Source organism: Gossypium hirsutum, chromosome D01 (assembly GCF_007990345.1).
Source record: "Gossypium hirsutum isolate 1008001.06 chromosome D01, Gossypium_hirsutum_v2.1, whole genome shotgun sequence".
In the NCBI taxonomy this organism is placed as follows: domain Eukaryota; kingdom Viridiplantae; phylum Streptophyta; class Magnoliopsida; order Malvales; family Malvaceae; genus Gossypium; species Gossypium hirsutum.
In genome coordinates this window covers 30,161,413-30,168,421 of record NC_053437.1, presented here as the reverse complement: position 1 = coordinate 30,168,421, position 7,009 = coordinate 30,161,413, and positions in this window count along the sequence as shown.

The following is a 7,009-nucleotide window of genomic DNA, read 5'->3' as shown; positions in this document are numbered from 1 at the left end:
CTTGTGCAATTGGGTGAGGAATAAGCATGAATTTGGTCACTTTTAGGCACATAGGGCTTGGGACACAGGCTGTCACACAACCATGTGTCACACACAGTGTAACACTTCTAACCTGTCTCCGTCGTCAAATTAAGGTTACGGAGTATTACTAAACAATAAAAAATATTTAAACTTTATATTATTCAGTAATATAACCACATCAGAAACTATTCGTACACATGTATACAGTCCTTAAATCGAGCCCTCGAGGCCCTAAAAATAACTTTAAAACGTTCCAGGACTAAATTAAACAAATCAAAAGTTTTGAGAAAAATTTGAAAATTTTTCAAAACAAAGGTCACATGGCCATGTGCTTCACACGGCTGAGACACACGCCCGTGTCTCAGGCCGTGTAACAATCGAACTAGGGACACACGGCCATGTCCCAACCCGTTTCCCACCCATGTAACTCTCTGCGTAGGGTTACACGGTCGTTCACATGCCCGTGATCTAGGCTATGTAACTCCCTGAGTTGCCTTACACACCCGTGTGCCAAGCCGTATGTTAAGTCGTGTAACTCACTGACTTGCACCCAAACAAACTCATCAAATGACACACGCCCATTTCGCCAGGCCGTGTGTCTTAGTGTCTCAGGCCGTGTGGACCCAAAATGAACCTTAATCAACAAGTTTACCATTTCAAGCTTACTTGGACCCTAAGTGATCCATTTACCAGCCGTAAGACCTATTCAAAATGACATTAAACAAGCTCAGAACATGCTAAATCAACCATCCCAACTGCCTAACCAAGTTACCCTTATTGGTACCACAAGTATACACAATTTTACAACAAGAAGAACTATCATTCAAAGCATTTTAAATTACTCCATTTAACATTCAACCAATGTGCCAAACATAAGCATCTTAATCACAATATTCCAAACACACTTACCATGAGTTTGCACTAAAATATCATACCTTATTCACATATGTACCATATAAGTTAACTATTTGCACCTAAGATCATATCTTAACATTCTACATATCAAAACAATAGTAATGACATACAAGCCTATTACATGCCATATAATCCAAAATAAACAATCCAAAAACTACCAAAATTGAGTAGATAGTGTGACTTGAGTGCTGATCCGACCGTCCAACCTTCAAAGTATCTACAAAAATAGAAAATAACACTTACGCTCATTGAAGCTTAGTAAGTTTGACGTTTTAAAAATGATAAATCTTACCGAAGTAAGTACAACAAATCAAATAATAATACAACCATATGTGTTCATTGTCATCCACAATCTCAACCGGTGAATTGAAAAATTCAATTCATAACTCAAATACATGACAAAACCATCAAAATCACTAAACAAGTTACCTTACCATGATTTGCAATCTAACGAACGACTTGCAGATATGAGGACATCGATATTCTAACCAAAAGACACCAGATGCTCAAAAGAGCTAGTCCAGCCGAAACACATCAGATGCTCATACAAGCCAGTCCACACGATAACATACCAATGGCTCCGTAGAGCTAGTCCAATCGAAACACACTAGAATAAGAAGTATAACACAAGAGTCCGCAACAAATGCTGAACCCGGTCTACTCGAGAAATAGATATATATAATACTCCACAACAATCTCCACTCCAATCCCCCATAACACACCATGTTTCAATTGTACTCTATCATGCGTTCAATCCGATCCAAGTATTGAATTTCAACTTCCCAAATATCTTTACATCATTTATAATAAAATATATCTATTATATCAAATTATACCATCAAACATTTCATATAGATGTTAAATTATAAATTGTACGAACTTACTTGGACTAAATTGTAGTAGTTGTAGAAGTTTACGGACTATTTCGTAATTTTTTCTTTTCCACTTATATCTACAGGGACTTGATCTAAAATGTAAAATATCTCAATTATCAGCTTACATTTCACTTTCCAAATTACTTTACATTTTATACCCTTTTATTTTTTGAAATTACATTATTACCCAAAACTTTTACAACTTTTGCAATTTAATCCCTTAACCCGAAAATCTTCAAATTAATCATTTTTCTCAAGTCAACAATTTAGTCGAATATATTAGGCCCTTATACAGTCCCTATTAAACATCAATTCACTATCAAGCCTTGTAATTTTAACATTTTCACAATTTAATCCTTAAATCAAAATCTAACAAAATTCACCTCACAAAATCACCAAATACCACAATCAAAGCTTCAAACATATAGTTATCATAGAAAATATTCAAGATTCATCAATGGAAACTTATAAAAAAATTTAACAAATTCAAAAACGAAGGTACAAGCTAGCTGCACCTAGTTGCAACGATCTCAAAAACATAAAAATTACAAGAAACGGACTCGAAATGGACTTACATGCAAGAGACAATAATGTCAAAACCTCCAAGCTAAATTTCCATGGTGGTTTCAGTTATAAAGAAAAGAAAATGAAGAAGAAAAGCTTGTTTCATCTAATTTGTTTAATTAATTTCCATTTAATTTACAATTTTGCCATTAGTCATATAATATTTTTTTAACAATTCCAATACTAATCCCATCAAACATAAATTAATATGGTTTATTTGCCACATAGGTCCTTCCTCACTTAAATTTTAAGCTATTAAATCATCTAAATGCAATAACTACTAAGTTTTGCACCTTCTACCATTTAGTCCTTTTTCTTAAATTACCTATCTAAATGTTAATATTTCTGGACCAAATTTTAATGACTCTAATGACTCCATAAATATTCTAAAAATAATATTTACGAGTCAACATGATAATAATTTGTGGTCTAAAAACCACCGTTCTATTACCATTAAAAAATAGGCTATTACACACTGGCGTATGCCCTAAGCGTGTTAGGTGCAAGGATCACATGGGCTGGCACATGGCCTGTGACACGGCCGTGTGACCCAAGTTAATGAGTTGCACGGTTGAGTACACGGGTACGCTAATTATAGGCTCAATTTAAGGCCTGTAAATGTATGATTTAATCCATTTTGAAGTACTGATGTATTTATTAAATTAATTTGATAAGTAAATGCTAATTGTGATGAAATGTTCCAATTTGTTCGGTAATACTCAGTAATCCTATTCTGAGGATAGAATCGGATTATGGGTGTTACAGATGTTATGTTGGTTTTACTATGATTTTTGGTTATTTGCATGTCTGTTGTGCTTAGGAACTTTGTTGACTTTAAATATGATGTTTGGGACTGTTATTGAGTCATTTCAGTGTTTATTTTACTAGACAATTGATGCATGATGTTTTGGACTAGTTTGGAATGATCTATGTAATGATATATGTTGTGTTTTAGGGTTTGGAATAGATGTATCAATATTCTAGTTTTAAAAATGATACCTCTACTATTTTTGAAGTGCAGGAAGTCAGTTTTTCTAGTTAGTATCGATATTTTTCCACAAGTAACTATAATCGAGGTAAAATTACCGATACTTTTTTAGTGGTACCGATATTTTCCAAAAGTTGGGTTTTCAAGACTAGAAACAGTAAGCTAATTTGATATCGATTTTCCAAGAGATATCGATACCCCTTGAGAGAATTATCGATAGCACTCTCTACCAATATCGATACCTACGTAACAAATTTGGGAAATTTTGCTAAGTGGTCATAATGCATGTTTAATACCTATTTTATGATTATTCAATGAATGTTTAGCATGATTCAACTTCCTTAGAGTGTGAATGACCTACGTTTCATGTGAATGCTATTATATTAAAAGAAAAAAAAGTGATGCAAGTGTAATAATGTGACGGTTTGTGATTAATACAGGTGGGAGACGGTGTTGTAGCGTCCTAGTATTTGGGCTCGACAACCGAGCCGAATTTAGGGTGTTACAAAACTTGTAATGCCCTTAACACGATTTGATACACCAGTTCTGGATCTCGGGTGTTACTAAACGATACAAAACATTTAAAAATATAGTTTATAATTCCTCTTGTATTCTAAAACTATTATTTGAAGTTTCAAAAGAAAAACTTAACATTTGGAAATATGAAATGAAATATATATTAATTAACTTATTACATCATATTTTATACAAATCTTTACAAGTTAAAATTTTATTTAAGATAGACCAAGAGGACGTATTCAAAAATGCACCACAAATCCATTGTATCCATAACAACCCACTCCGCCTCAAACTTGGCATACCCCTAGAGTTGTCCCTCCAGGCGAAGTCTCTTCTCAATTCTTGAAAAGAAACAACAAATCTTGTAAGTACAAGAGTACTTAGTGAGCTCATTAACCATAACTTGATGGATGCTTTGCAATCTTGTAGAAATTTCTATGAGTAAACTGTTACTCTGTGTCATTTACTTCAACAGATACCATACATTCTTATTATTCCTTTATGCACCAGTTACCATACCCTTTTCATATTTAATCTTTCATATCTTGTTAACTAAGGAGTGTTTCCAATCATTTCATAAATCTTTTGTCCCATAATACTTACTTAACAGATCATGTCCTTAGAAACCACAACCAACAATCCATACCTTATCTCATTCTATTGTTTCAAACAATTACTCATTAAAATTATCTTTGGACGATTCATATATATGGCAGATACTTATGAACAATTTCATACCATTGGTTCACACTCAAACATACCCAGATCGTATTATGTATGCATATCCATACTGATAATTCAATGTGTATAACATTCAAATGAACTCAATATCATGTTATATCAGAATCTCGTAATTCAAAATAGTATTAACTTGGATTTAGAATAAATTTAGAAGAAGATGTAATACCCCATACTTTTCATATTTACAAATCATCATAACAGATACCCTTCTTGGCATACAGATACACATCTTTTTTTCATGGAAATCCCTTAAGACTTTTTTCAACTCTTAAGCTAGAGCATATCAATACGGATGCAATTTCCTAAGACCTAGAAAGTTTGGAAAATTTCTTGAAGGATGCATCGTCTTGGATAGGTTCACATGATGGTGGAGACCTTGGCCCGAAGTACTCGAAAGCTTTAAGGAACAAAAGTTATAAGGGAACTCGACCAGCTTAAACTTGACAAATACTCAAACCTTGGTATGGTAGAAGTCGCCACACCCCAGGATGGGTTATGGGATGATAAGACAAAAGGGTGAACGCCATAATGTAAAAAGTTTGATAAGTTCGGTTAAGAACCGAGAGAGAAACAATTCTCATGAAAATAAGTCATTGTATTGGAAATGCTCTAACCCCAAATTTCTAATTACATGGCTATTTATAAACTCCTAAATAGCTAATGAAATTCAGCATCTAATGGACACATCATAATCATGTTCACACTTGACATTAACATATTCACATTAAAGCATTAAAAATTCAATTCATGAAGGTAAATAAAATCCATGCATGGTCGAATAGTTGTGTTGTTTCACTTTGGTGCATTTCATGCATGCTTAGCAATGAATCAATCTTCAAATTCCTTGTATGTGCAACCATTAATGTCCCATAATTCCCCCTTGGCCGAATGTACTTTTTATGGGACATGCAACATCTTAATGACGCCTTTATGAGCATGTGGATGCATGGAAGGAAGCTTGTTTCTAAAAGGTACATTCCCCACTGTCCATGTATCTCCTTTAATGCTAAGAATTTTTCCATCTTAAGAAATGTATGTTGAGATGTATTTAGCACACCATATGAATAGCCACATGAATCACATTGAAAGCTTGATTCATGAAGATTCTAAAAGGTTCCCTTCTGCATGCATTTCGGCAATGAATGGTCACTTACATCAAGTATAAATAGGCAACACTTAAGCATAATTTTCTTCACTCAAAATTTAGTCAAGAACTTAGAAACCATACTTGACTCACACGCATTTACATATAAGAACAAATGACACAATCACACATGCATGCATATACAAAACACTTACGATCAAAAGATAGAAAACAATAACATAATATGACAAACGCTTCACTCACCAATAAGTTGAACACAAGACACAAGCTAACTACTCACGTATCGACACTAAAACATATAATGTATAATAAAATCTGTGGATAAAAAGAATAAAAGATATCTTGACACATGACATTTCAAGATAGCAAACCTGAGAATATCACGTAAAACACTCGTTTAAAGAATTTCATTTTAACTTTAGTTTCCTCGTGCTTGGGCCAATTTTGAGTCCTTCGATTCAAAACACATGATGTGACTGGAATCACATCATACCCTCCCTCTTGAAAACGATTTGTCCTTAAATCAAGCCATGCTTGAAAAGAACCTTTGTTGATCACGGTCCCTTAAGTTGTAATTTTCAACCACCAAGTTAATGACAACTCACTTAGGAACCTGAAAAACATCTTGGCAAACAAGGTTAGAATAAACTCGATCTTTCAACTCGTCAACTACATGAAATTGAGATAATTTAGATATGATGCAATTTGTGTAAACTTGATGAATATCAAGGTTTTGTTTCAAATTTTTTAAACACAAATCAATGTTAGGATCAAAGATACCAAATGATGCATAAAACCAATCAAAAAGGATGTAAATGAACACATTACCTTCACCTAGATCCGTTTTTAAAATTTGTGCATAGAAACAAACTCCATGGAAAAAGGCATGATTTTGAGCTACCATTTCAGTATGAACAAATAGTTTTATCATCGACAATAAATAAAAATCATGGAGCAGTTGAAAGTTAATACCATGCAAAACAAAAATTCGGTGCTCGAATCCTTTCAACAGTAATACAGAACAACAATCATCGAGATTAAAAGTTTGGGTTTGCACAAACAATTCATCACAAACCAAATACATCATTTTCAGAATCAAAGACATAATTTTGAGCAATCAAAATTAATTCACACAATTATTCAAAATAAAATTACGATGCTCAATTTCTCTCAACAATAACTTATGATAACAAGCCCCGGGTTTAAACATGATTTTGATCACTTATTTCAAAATACAACAAAAAATTTTCTTTCACCAATAGTTCACACATGCTAAATAGA